At 46.0% G+C, this 14059-nt stretch overlaps 1 protein-coding gene across 1 annotated transcript in view; it reads left to right on the forward strand.

The window, feature by feature from the left end:
• Positions 1-306: 306 nt before the first annotated feature.
• The window catches only part of SERPINI1 (serpin family I member 1), a 70849-nt gene continuing 57096 nt past the window's right edge, over positions 307-14059 (forward strand). The window contains exons 1-2 of the mRNA XM_008055709.2: positions 307-382; positions 481-571. The gene's annotated coding sequence lies outside the window, so the exon portion shown is untranslated. The remainder of the gene's footprint in view (positions 383-480; positions 572-14059) is intronic.

Consider the following 14059-nt stretch of genomic DNA (forward strand, 5'->3'; position numbering starts at 1 on the left):
TAATACGATTTTATTCACTCATCTGCATTCAGTTTGCTTCATATGATAAAAATTATGACTATTGGGACACTTATACATCACTATTTTAAGTCTCCCCTTTTAGATTAAGGAAGTTGGCTTTCATTAGGCACTGGGTCTCATTTCCTGTCTTGTTGGTCTTAAATTTGTGTTTTCCTTGCTCTAATTTAATCTCACAACACCTTCCTTTGATGTCTTATCGTCCCCTAATAGGAAAAGTAAATTTGCTGGGGGGAGACACCTGTCTTTTAACTGCTACAAAACATTTTAAGACGCTCATGCTTCTCACCCTCATAGAAACACATTCTGCTAACTGGCGACCATGAGTCATCTGCCACAGAGAACCATCAACCATCTATGACAGGTGCGGTCTTTATAGGAGAGTCATGTGACTGACACCCACACACCCAGTTTCACTTTAAATGGAGCATTTTAAGTAATGTTTTCTTTTCTCTCCTTTAGAATGACTTGTGGATGGACACCTTTAACAGGAAGATCTCACTTATTAAAGGCATTCTGAATTCCCAGTGAAACCCACCTTAGCACGCAGGAAGTAAGTTTACAAATCCAGCCAGATCTGCTGAAAAATTGACTTTAGGACAACCTCTTTCAGGTCCCCTCTCATTGTGAGAGCTTTTCTGTCTTCTTAATAGATCCTACTTTAAAAAAAGAAAAAGAAAAATTGACTTTACTCACTCGCCAGCCCATTAAAGCCTTTATTCAGAGTCTGTTTGTTTATTTATTTATTTTCCCAGAGTTGGAATCTCACTCTGTCACCCAGGCTGGGGTACAATGGCACGATCGATCGCTGCAACCACAGCCTTGACCTGGAGGGCTCAGACAGTCCTTCTGCCTCGGCCTTCCAAGTAACTGGGACTATAGGCAGGCGCCACCAATGCCCAGCTAATTTTTTTTTTTTTTCTGATTGTAGAGATGAGGTTTCACCAGTTGGCCCAGGCTGGTCTCAAACCCTTGGGCTCAGGCACCTCTTTCGCCTCCACTCCCAAAGTGCTGGGGTTGCAGGCATGAACCGCCACACCTAGCCCTCAGAGACTGTTTACTTTGATAAACTGTCTAATTTTCTACTTAGTGCTATTTCGTTGGTATGTTTAGACAGATTGACAGTGATTTAGTGATAGAAACCCAAGATGAGAAGCCGTAGCTGTGTGAAGGGTGCCTGTCTTGTACCTCAGAGAAGTCCAAGACGTGAGCCAGGGCAGTGGGTGTTGGCTGGGTAAACGAGGGACTGAGTTCCTAGGCTCAGAGATAGGACCTTCAGGCATGAGAAAGAGGACAAACTGTTACATTTCCAGTTTTCTGGGAGGGGAAAAAAGCAGATTATATTTTCTTAATATCTCATGCAAATTGTTAAAGAGAAATTTCGGTGCTTAGAAAGTATGTTCACAGCTACTGGTAAAAAACAAACAAACAAACAAACAAAAAACCCAGCTGGCATGACTTTCTTTTCCGAGAGATTAAGGATAGTGAGCCTTGGCTTTTTTCTGTGTCTAACTGCACGTGTGACTAGCTCGGATCTCTAAAGTGGTAGTTAGTTGCAGTGCTGCTTTCAGAGATGTGCCTGTAAAATGTTGAGTGATACATGACGGACTGCATTGAGGAAGCTCTGCGAGAAGCATCTTCAGCCAGGCAGGCTCCTGAGAATATAAGAAGAAGACTCGCGCTGGGAAGGACGAAGCGGGAAGGCCACTCACCCTGCGTGTTCCTGGCACGTGTTGGTGGAGGGCATGGAGACTGAGCTTTGCATCGGAAGAGAAATTGGGGTTTGGGGGAGGCAGCGGGCATTGTGTAGAGCAAAGTTCGGACTTTACCGGTTTTTGAGACTGGACTCTTCCTCTGATCTAAGTACAAGTGTCTTCACACACATCCGGAATGATCTTCCTGCTTTTTGTAACAATCCTATGAGGCAAGCACTTTTAGAATCCCCGTGTCATAGATGAGGAAAGTCGTATTGGTTGTTTCAGGCATCACCAAGTGCTACCAAGTCTACGTTTGTTTCTAGCCGAGACGTGATTCTGTCGTGTAATTATTACCCCAGAAGTAAACAAATACCGTGTGTATTTCTGTGGAGTTGCCCACCGTTATGACGCAGTGTTTGTGTCTTGTCCCTTGGATCTGCAACTGGGAATTCTCTTGCATACATAAAAATTGAAAAATTAGGACAGTTACATATATGAACCTTAGAAAAATAAAATCAACGTATAAAAATTCTAATTTCAGGCCCCGCACAGTGACTCACGCCTGTCATCCCAGCAGTTTGGGAGGCTGAAGCGGGAGGGTTTCTTGAGCCCAGGAGTTCAAGACTAGCCTGGGCTACGTAGTGAGACCTCGTCTCTACAAAAAAATTTAAAAATTAGCCAGGTGTGGTGCTGTATACCTGTTGTCCCAGTGAGGCTGAGGAGGAAGGATGACCTGAGCCTAGGAGGTTGAGGCTATGGTGAGTCATGCCAGTGCACTCCAGCCTGGGAGACAGCGTGAGTCCCGACAGAATAAAAATAAAAATTATAATTTCAGACAAAAATGGAGACTGTCCAGTGATAGTTAAAAAGATAAGTCCATTGCAAGCTCTCTTTAAGTTAGGCCTGGCAGTTTGGCAGACAGAAGCAAACCCTCCTACCTCACCTCATTCCAGCTGAATTCTGTTTTACAGGGTTTGTATTTTTAAAAACAACAACAGCACAAATATTTTCTGTAGGTGAGGGATACCCTCTTCAGTTGCCACAGACCCCACCATTCTCTATTATCCTGAGTCAATTAACAGCTGCGTTTTATTTGCCAAGACACTGCAGACTTCTGAGTTTGTCAGAACTTTAAATCATAAGCCCGTTAGTACATTTAAAAATTGCTGTTGAGTTAGTAACGTGATTTTTGGAATATGTGTGTTTGGTAAAGTGAGGCAGATCTGACATTATATAAAGTAACACCAACTATTTCAGAATTGTTTTTCAAAGCTTAGTCTCTGCAAGCCAAGATTAAATTACAGAGCCATCAACTGTCTCTGTCAGCTTCCTTTACATGCCTGCTCCCTGCAGAAAGGAGTAGGAGATTGGAGATTTTTTCCTAAATCAGATGAAAAAACATGAGATGCGTTCATGGCAGGCGCTTCTTCTGCTCGATATGTTGGCCTGTCAGGATAATGTTGGGGTTGTCGGTCATCAGAATGTGGGGCAGGTTGTGGAGGGCGTCGGCAGGCATCAGCCCAAATGTAGGCTGGAACCACCTGGGAAGCCGAAGGCAGCCCAACCCCGTGGGATTTGTTCTCTTGTTTTTCCCAACACGTATGGTAGTAAATAAGCCTCCAGTATTAGCAAAACTTGCCCTTCGTGTGTGAAAGGCAACATTGTAGAACTGAATACCATCCCACAGTGCAGATGGATTTTGTTTTAAATTGTGTTGGTTGAGGTTGAGCTTTATGAAATTGCCAGTATTTGACTATTTGTGACCTACCAAAAAGAAAAATGGCAGTTCATGGTTTAACTTCATACATCAGCTGTTCCACACAGAATTTTTAAAAACTGGGCAAGTGTTTTTTAGCAAATGAAAATACAGGTCTGTTTCCGGGTTCATGATGGCCATGAGTGGTGTGCCTGCCTTCTGCCGACCCTGAGCTCACCCAGAAGCTTGCCCTCCCCCTTCTTCCTTCTGTCTTGTGTGTTGGGATTTCCCAGGACTTGGCCACAGGCCTCTCTCGTCCACACTACCCAGCGAACGCCCTCCGTCTGGTAGTCTTCAGTGAGCTCACAGCCCCGTGTCTCTACCCTTGACCTGCACTCTGAACTCTGGTCCCCTTCACTCAGCGATGTCCTCAGCTCTCCAAGTAGGCGTCTCGCGGGCATCCCAGATTCACTGATCGGATGTCCACATCCCTTCTGCCACCCCTCTCTGCTTGTGGTCCAGCCTTCTCCATCTCTCTGCAGGGTACCTCCACCTACCCAGGGATGCCAGAAACCTGGGCATCATCCTGCTTCACCCTTGCTTCTTGTTACGGGTGTCCTGTCCAGTCTCTTTTCAATAAGCGCATCTGGAACGTGCCTGCCCCTTTTCGAGTCGCAGCCATCCTAGTTTGCCGCCCCTGCCACCTGGCTTGCTTCAGGAGCCACCCAGTCTGTCCTTAGGCTTCTTCTCTAGCCCCCCTAAATGTCCTTCTTATGCTGTCCTGCATTGAGGGGAAAAGGGCACCTCCTTGCTGCTGCCTCAGGCCCTGGGGCCCGGCCCAACCTCACCCAGCCCCTTCCCCTGTTTGCTGCATTATTTTGGTTCCTCAGAGCCCCCAGGCTCCCCGCTGGCCCCAAGGCCTTCCTATTACTTCCCCCATCCGCAGTCCTGCCTCCCTACTCAGTTCTTATTCATCCTCCAACACTCAGCTTGCATAACACTTGCCCAAAGAGGCCTTCCCAGATCCTCCCTTTGCTCTAAATCGGGCTGTTCTCCCAGGGGGCACCCCGTCCTTTCTCTTCCTGGCACCGCACCCCATGCTTTGCATTTCTGGGCTCCGACATGCAAGCGTATCTGAGGCAAAGCTCTGCGGGGCAGGGCCGTGTCCAGCACCCAGCACACCATGGCTGCCACCTGCTCAGAGTGACCACACGGCCCATCTGGACCCTGATATTTAGAAGAGGTCATGGTGGCTGGGCCTCGGACCTGGCGTGGCACTGCAACGCAGGCTGCTCTCAAGCCCCAGCTTCATTTGGGGTGGCTTTTTGAAAGATCATGAGCTTTTTGAAAGCAGGCGTGTTATCTGTTTTGTTCACTGCTCTATTCCCAGCGCCTAGGAAAATGCTTGATAATGAGGAGATGCCCAATAAATACTTGTTGAACAAATGATTTTGCTTCCTCTTTTGCAAAGTTCCTTTCACGTGACATGGTTGGGGGAAGGGGGGTAAATAAAAGAAAACAGAGGAAGTGCCTAGTGTGCATCAGGTATTCAGCAATGCCAGAAACCTTAATGCCTTTTTCAAAACATTAATTATCACTTTTTTTTTTGTTTTTTTGTTTTACAAAAGTGGTTCTCGAAATCCCTGGGCCCCAGTACAGACCGGGGTGGGGGCAGTGAGGGGCGTCCCTTCAGCGAACCTCTGTGGTCTTCCTAACCACCTCAACTTGCACTCCTCAACTCGCCGCCACTACCTCGTGCTGACTGGCCAACTGGGATGAGGAACAGATCCTCTTCCTCAGACGCGCTAAGACAGAGATGGACAAACACGTGTCTCAATCTTGCCCAGAACCAATGTCACTACAATAATAGACCATACATGAGAACCGTGTGTGTCAGAAGACTGTTAGCACCGTTAGGCTAAAATATATATTTATAAAAAGGAAACTGGAATAATTATATAATGATGCTACTATCTTCTGGTAAGAAACATCATCATATGTGCTTGACAGAGTGCTCCTCTGGGTCTGTTCCTTTGGATTCATTTGAAAGGCATTTGCTAGCCCATATATTTTTTTTTTTAAGAAGAGGGAAATAGGTTTCTCCCTCCCCCAGATAATGTATCCCCCTGACTTTGAGCTCCTCCTTTTCGCGACATATTTATTCTCCCAGTGACTGTGACTGGAAGAGACGCAGTTATGCACATGTACTTTGCTTTGTCCAGTTTAGGCATTTGTGAGCTCTGCATTCATTTTTGTATCAGTCCGTTGAGTACAGAATTCAAGAGGGAGAAAGGACTGAAGGTTAGAATCACAAAGGCTGTCCAAAATTCCAGAAATAGGGGCTTGAACATTCATCAACCACTTGAACTACACATTTCAGCAGGCCCTGAGCTTCAGAGGCATACCTTCAGCGCCCGAGTAAATGAAAGTGCTCCTTGAAGCCCTTGGCTGGTCCAAACTGTCAAGGGTTTACAAGCGTTTTGTTTATGCAACTACAATATTTAAGTATTTTTAAGCACCTTCGTACTTCTAAGGTGCATATGCTTCCATAAATGGCGTATTCTATTATAAGGCTGAACTTTCTGTTGTATGCAGAGACTGTTCAAACTCGAGTATTCTAAATGTCGAGATAGAATAACAACATTTATGGTTTGGCTTTAAGGAATTCCAAGGCATAAAATCTGATCTTATATATCCATGGGACATCCTGGGAGTGTCACTAATCAGATGAATCCATTAGAAGAAAAACGTATGGTGAGCTCTACTGGTCCAAGACTCTCACGTACTGTCTTAAAATAAGAACTGATTTTCACTTGTAAATTGATTCTAAAATATGGAATTTGTCAGTGTCCTTTGTCACTTGTCTACTCGAAATCAGGGCTGAAGGTGTGCTGCAGATGAGAAATCTGAAATTATCCTAAAAGGAGGTCAAGGTTGAGGGACCTCCAAGCCCAGAAGGGAGGTCAATTGAACACACCTCCATCATGTGTTTGGTGATGACATAACTCATTTCCAGGCTGCTGCTTTCTGGGGTTTCCAGACTTGACCAGCAGAGTCCTTGAATGTCCTTTCATGTCAAGATTTCTCAGTCTTTGCTGGCCTGCACACCCACCATGGAGCTCAGGGCTAAATAGTCATTGTCCGCATCCTACCCAACCCCGAGTACCTGATTCCTAGATTCCCCCAACCCCAAGCACATTTTCTTTCCCCATGAACTGACCCCCTCATTGGCCTCCCGAGTCACCTCTTTCTTTCCTGCTGTTCACACGTGTCAGGTAATTCCTTCCTGCAGCCCCAGGCAGCTCCATGTGCCATCCGGGTGTTTGATCTGAATTGTCCAAAACACATTCGTGCATCTATCCCATTCCTTCTTGACTGATTTCAGTCTTGCATCCATCCCATCAAGTTACTGGGTCATATCTCTCACACAGAGGCACCAACACATACCTCTGTCTACAGTCGATACATTTATCTGTATAGAAAATGTTTGGAAGCATCTCCCCATGGGAATGAACGTGCCCATTTCGAGTCCACCACTATAGTTATTTAGATTCACTATTTGATTTCCATTAACCAGAAGAAGACTGAAACAAAACAAAACTGAGTAGCTACAATATGCCAACGACTTTCTGCCTCAGACTTTAAAGATGATGTCTTCAGTCAGCTGGCTCCTCAGGTCACAAGTCTAAGCCACCATGTGAAAAATAGAGTTGCTATAAGGCTTTCTGCCTGTAGGGACTCAGCTCGGTGAGATTCAGTGAGTATTTAGACAGCTACAGAGGATTTATTAAAGAGAAAAAAGTGCATCTATTACCAATCAGGATATTTTGAGAGAAAGGCACACTGAACAGCAAACTTTAATTAATCAAGTTAGTTCATCACAGTATCAGGTGCCTTTAGCACTGGAAGGAATCAAAGGATCAAAGACAAATCCTTCCAGTTTACTGATGCAGCCTAGAGCTTCTTTGAAGACCATGGTTTTGAAAGGACCTCAGTTATACGAGCTGCAAGGTCACCCAGGACTATGTGCAAGTGTTGCTTATGTCCATGGCATTGGTGCAAACATTCAGAATAGGAATTTGTGTAATTAATTGATAAATGGTGGTATGGGCAAACATGAGTAGAGGAATTAATATCTCCTTGCTGTTGCATAGGGGTCTTTGTTATATAAATCATATTCAAGGTTGATTTTACCTGTTTTTAGAAAATGCTCTCATTTTTTATAGTAGCCTGAGTTGGTCTCTCTCTCTCTCTCTCTCTCTCTCTCTCTCTCTCACACACACACACACACATTATGAGGTGTAGTCATTGAGCTGGTCACCATGCTCCTTGCTGGCCTCTGTATGTTCAGATAACCAGGGATATATGTGTCCCTAAACACCCTTCTTGCCAGTTGCCAGACAACCAGATCTCTAGACAGAGTACAAACGTCAGAGCACTTAGCATCCTGATTTAGGAGATTGCATTGATTCCTTTACAGGGATTCATATTTTGAATGTATCCTGTATTTTGATAAGTCTCTTGTCTTCATTCTCAGGCCTGCAGGTATCTGGATCTGGTGCCCCGTGTCCCCTGAGACCCCACACATTATTTTTCTTCTCCATGTGTACATTTTAGTTGTTTGTTCTTAGTTGTTTATTCTATGCCTCATCTTTAAACAGGCATTTCTTTGGATGGATTGATTTTTATCAAGGCATTGATCCATATGAGTTGAACCATCAAAAAAGGCCACAACATATCTGAGAAAGTTTGAAAAGTAAATAATGACAGCAGTGTATTATAGTTCATAGAATAAAGTAAACACGAGTCCTGATTCAAATAAGTAATTTGAATGCATAAATAGGAGCAAAGATATAGCTGTTTCTTACAGCCGAATTCCAATTGATGAATATAGAAAGAATGATAGAAAAAGCACAAACACCACATCAGGACTTGCTTGGAGCAAGAGTCATCAACAGATATTATAAGGAGTATCCAAAGTGTGATGAGAGACAGGATACTTGCATAATCTTAACGTGTCCACCCACAGGTTCTTCCTCAGAGACTGGAGGAGGCCAAGGACACGTGAGGACCACATGTGGGATCCCAGATAGAATCCAGGATCAGAAAAAGGCCATTGGTGGAACAATTGGGAAGCAAAATGGAGGCGGTCTGCAGATTCGTTTTCCATGTTATTTTCATGCTTTTGAGCACTGTACATGCATGCATCGTAAGATGTTGACGTGGAGAAACGGTCATGTAGGAGCTCTACTTTTTTCAACTTCTTTGTAAGTCTAAAATTACTTCAAAATAAAAATATTGTTTGTATTTCTGCTTTATTTATCATTCTGGTAGCTTTAGGGGGTACAGATGGTTTTTGGCCGCATGGATACGTTGGAGAGTGACTGCACCTGTTACCCTCACTAGTTACATTGTACCTTTCAGGTGATTTTTTGTGTCCCTCCACTTCTTCCACCTCCCGATTCTGAGTCTCCAGGGTTCATTATTCCATTCTCCATGCCTTTGCAGACCTTGAGTTTAGCTCCCACTTAAAAGTGCAAACATTCAGTGTCTGCTTCTCTGTTGCTGCATTACTTAGGATGATGGCTCCAATTCCATCCCGGTTGCTGCAGGAGACATCATGTGATTCCATTTCATGGATACATAGTATTCCATGATATGTGTGTGTGTGTGTGTGTGTGTGTGTGTGTGTGTGTGTGTGTGTGTGCATGTATGTGTATGCCAGCCACATCTTCATTATCCACTGGTCAGTTGATGGGCGTTTTAGGTTAATTCCACATCTTTGCAATTGTGAATTGTGCAGCAATGAACATGAGTTGCAAGTGTCTAATTTTTGTATAACAGTCTCTGTTCCTTTGGGTGGATTCCCAAAGGAATCCCACACCTAATAGTGGGATTGTTGGATCAAATGGTAGATCTACTTTTCTTTGTGAAATCTTCATACCAATTCCCATAGAGGCTGTACTAGTTTGCACTCCCACCTACAGTGTTTAAGTGTTCCCTTTTCACTACATCCACACCAATATCTATTGTTTTTTCTTTTTTTAATAATGGCCATTCTAACTGGTGTAAGGTGGTATCTCATTTTGGTTTTAATTTGCATAAAATTAAAAATATTGTTAAACAAATAAAAAGGTGTAACTTTCTTACGTTTGAATGGCTCTTTATAAAAGATGTTTTTATGTTCTACACTTGACCCCGGAAATTGATGCCAGTTGTCTCAGCACCTTGCCCAAGACTACCCAGGATAGAACCAGGTGTTCTAAAGAGACCACTTCCTCACTGCAGAAACTGCTGGGCTTTACTATTTCATAACTACAGAGAAAATGGAGAAGGCTTTATTGTTCCCGTATTATGGACTTTGAAACTGAGTTTCTGCAAGAGTAACAGATTTGCCATAGGTAACAGATTAGTGAGTGGTGCGGTTAGAATTCAAATCCAAGCCTTCTTACTCTTAACCCAGTTTTCCTTTTATTCAAATTCCAAAAATGTAGTTACTTCTTTCTTTCATTAGACAAATATTTGTCTAGAATCCACTACTCAAGACTCTGCACTGAGCACCTTGTATACCAGATGGACTTGGCTTGTTGTGGGCCATCTCCAGTGAGTGAGTTCTGAAAGGGAAGTCGAACTGGCCAAGCAGAGGGGCTTGGAATGTCCTTCCGAGCAGGAGTGGGGCTCACAGTGCTGCTTCACTGACAAACCTAAACTCATCTCCCGGGTCCAGCCGGCTGTCCCAGTCGGTTCCCGAGTCACACCGTCAGCTGGATCTTACTGGAGTAGCCATGGTTCTGGTGAAGGAAGGACATGCTGCCAGCTGGGTCACTGACTGCAAGAAACACTGTGCCTGCCCAGCTTTGGAACTGTGAGAGCTCACACCGACCCAGGGCAGCAGAGGCAACTGGCTAGAGAATGAGAGCATCCTCTGAGCCTCTGAGACCATGTCAGCTGTCATCGGTAAGCTGGCCACAGGAGCTTCCTTAACACTGGAAGTTTGTCCCAAAGTGTGTGTGAGTGTCTTGACTGCTTACAACCCTTACCCTGTTTAATCTCTATGACTTGTTTGAGTGGAACATCTCTCCTGGGTTTATCTAATCTGGCCACAGCTTACACATTGCAGAGGATCTGAATTTGCCCTTTCCTTCCTTGGTTTCACGCATGTTCAGGTAAGCCTGCAAGGAGGAATAGGTCAACACCATGGGCATGAAAGGAGTGGACGTTGAAGACCACTCATGGCCGTCGTTCTGCAGATGACACTGTGACCAGGTTCAGAGAGATGAGCCCGCACGGTCATTCTCTTCAGGGTGGGCCATTGTTTGGGTGACAGATGGAATCTGCATGTGCATTCGTATTTGAACAAGATTTAACACAGATACTACAACAGCTATTGCTGGTGCATGGTTAGGGCAGATGAACTCTAAGAACCCTCTTCAGCCCAACCTGGAGGGGAGAGAACAGTGCCTCGGATGTGGTTCGCTCGGGTGTGGCCTTTTGCTGGGAGCCTGCCTTCAGACATTCCAGTCACAGCCATAATGCATTTGGGATCACAGGTGTGGTTGTCAGTGTTTCCACTGCGAGACTAGCCACTGGCTTGCAGCGACTTTGAGGCTTGACAAGTCCACAGAAAAAGCTGGAAGTTCAGCAATGGTAGCTTCAGTTTGTGAAACCGGACGTTGTCCCCAGCCTGAAAACTCCATAAGTCTCTATGTAATGACGGATGCCTCTGCCGAGATTCTCTATTCATGAAACTACATGCCTAATTGTGACCGTTTGCAAGTGTAAGCTCAGCTGTGTTCTGGTGGAGCTTTGATCCATGCTGGCCTTGAGGATTGGATGGAAGTGGGATGGTGGAGGACTAGTGAGGGACACCTCCTCCATATCGCATGTTCGCTTTCAGCCATGATTACGCATTCTACCTCGGCCCTCCGAGAGCTGTGTAGTCTGCTGATGTCCTAATTGCATTAGCCATTAGAATGATTTCTGTTGCAGAAATGATAGCTTTCATGGCTTATAAAACGTGCTTCGACACACTCAACAATGCCTTCTTCAAACTTACACCGCATCGATTATATCTGGCGGCCCCATATGGTGGAGCTCAGTGAAGACCCTTCCAATTAAATCGTGGATGGAAACCACTTCTGGGTGCAGCTTGGCGATCTCCTGAACGTCTCAGTGACATTCAGAACATGAAGTGATTTTGAGAGAATAAATTTGCCACACAAGTGGGAACACAGGAGAAGGTTTTCCATCTGTATTAATTTATTCTTCAAAATCCATTACTTGTACCATTTACTTTCCAAACGAATTCTAAGCAGTGATGAATAATACCACCTCGGAAGAGTCTCTGTGAGATATTTCCATATGTTGAAGCGGAAGCACCTAATGTGGTGCTTCATGTGAGAAAAATATGTGGAAAATCTTTCAAAGGCACCTCCTCCCAGCCCTGGTCTCCACTAAGGACCCTGTGTCCTATTTCCTCAGAAAACATCCACAGGCTAAGTGCAGTGGCTCACACCTGTAATCCCAGCACTTTGGGAGGCTGGAGAGGGAGGATCATCTGAACCCAGGAGTTTGAGACCAGCCTGGGCAACATAGTAAGACCTCCGTTTCTACAAAAAGTAAAAAAGTTCAAAAACTCACTGGGCATAGTGGCACATAACTGTAGTCCCAACTACTTAGGAGGCTGAGGTGGGAGGATTGCTCGAACCCAGGAGGTCAAGCCTGCAGTGAGCTGTGGTTACACCATTGCACTGCATCCGGGGTGACAAAGTGAGACCTTGTCTCTCAAAAAAAGGAAGGAAGGCAGGAAAGGAAAGCTTCCCATCTGCTGCCACCACATGCTCCCATGTGACAGCATCATGCACGTGGCCTTTCCTCCTGTTTCCATGGAGGCATCGTGTGGCATCTAAGGCCGGCCTTCTGCTGTGCTTTTGCTCACCCCCTGCCTCTCCCGTGAAGCCACCCTGTTCCTCTGCCCCAGATCACCGGCTCCCTGCATCCCAGTTATGACCACCAGGAAACACGCAGTATCTTCTGTGCTAAACAAACAAACAGGGAAATCCCTCCCTACTCCCGACTCCATCCAGCCGCTGCCCCGTGGCTGTTCCCCTAGAGTTTGCGACGCTCAGTGTCTCCATCCCTGTCCCATGCCCCCCTGGCTCGGGCTCCTTTTCCTCTCACCCCCACGGCCCTTCTTGCCCTCTCCCTCCACGTGGCGGCTTCCTGCGGACGCACCCCGTCCTCGGCATCTGCACCTGCTGACCCCTGCTTCTGATCCCAGGTACCTGGACCTCACCCTCCTTCTTGGAGCACCTGTTCAGGGGCGCCTTCCTACTCGTGTTGTCGCAACCCCAGGACTCCGTTCCCTTTCACTGAGTATTCGCCCCTCCCTGGATATTTATCACATTCTAATCTCCTATGCACCTTATCTTTGAAATAAGCCCTTTGTGTGTGTGTGTGTTTGTTGAGTTTGCATTTTGTCACCCGGGCTGGAGTGCAGTGGCACGAGCCATGCCCTCACAGCAGCCTCTACTTCCTGGGCTCGGGCAATCCTTCCCCCTCAGCCTCCTGAGCAGCTGGGACCACAGGCATGTGCCAGCACACCTCGCTCTGTTTTTCTTTTCCTTTCTTTTTTTTTAATAGAAACAAGGTCATGAACTCCTGGGCTTAAGCAATCCTCTCCCCTTGGCCTCCCAAAATGCTGGGATGGCAGGCGTGAGCCACTGCACCTAGTCAGGGTTTTTGAAGATGTGGATGTTGAATGGACGAAGTAGCTGGAAGTCTCCTTTCTAAAATAAATTTCAGTATCTTCAGAGGGTACAAAGAGTTTTTGGCTACATGGTGCATAGTATAGTGGCGGAGAAGTCTGGGCTTTTAAGTGTAACCCCAACTTGGGCCCCTTGTACCCCATGGGTGATTTTTTATCCCTCCACTCCTTCCACCAGAAGTTTTCTGTATAAGTGAATTGACTGTCTCTGATAAAGAGGGGTGTGAGAGGAGGGTTCTGGGCCTAGAAGGCTGCCAGTAGTCTCTCTGCTCCTTTGTAAGCCAGGGTCGCTGGTGATCAACCCAGTGTCCAGGGCTCAGCAGGGATGGTGTACCGAAATCATGCACTCAGCAAACACTGAGTGACACTCGGGCCGAGCCGTGGGCTGGGCCCAGATGGTCCTGAGGGTGGCAGGTGTGGCTCCTGCCCTCCTGGTGCTCCAGTCCAGTGAGGGAGTCAGCATGAGGCCATGATTCTGGAGACGAGTGTGGCGCATGGCCCTGGGGCTGAAGGAATGACTGAAACAGCTTATGGCTACGGCTATTACCCCTTCTTCCATTTTCCCATACCACCAGGACCTTGTCCAGGCACAGTGTCCCTGACAAGCATGTCCTCGTCGGCATTCCACCAGCTGGAGGTGTCTGGCGGGCACTCGAAATACCCCTTGAAACCCCGCAGCCAAGCCTATTGTCTGGGATTTCTTTTTCAAGAGTTTGGTGCCATGGCCCCCAAACCGGATTTTAACCACCTCCCAGGAAATCCTGATGCAGAAATCACCAGACCACGTGCTGGGAAGTGCTGATTTCGAGAAATAATTTCATTCTCTCCATTTTTAATAATAGTTTATAAAAACAGGTCAGGCATAGTGGCTCACTATTGCTA

Source organism: Carlito syrichta, unplaced genomic scaffold (genome assembly GCF_000164805.1).
Source record: "Carlito syrichta isolate Samal-C Ts95f unplaced genomic scaffold, Tarsius_syrichta-2.0.1 Scaffold301931, whole genome shotgun sequence".
NCBI classification, from domain to species: Eukaryota; Metazoa; Chordata; class Mammalia; order Primates; family Tarsiidae; genus Carlito; species Carlito syrichta.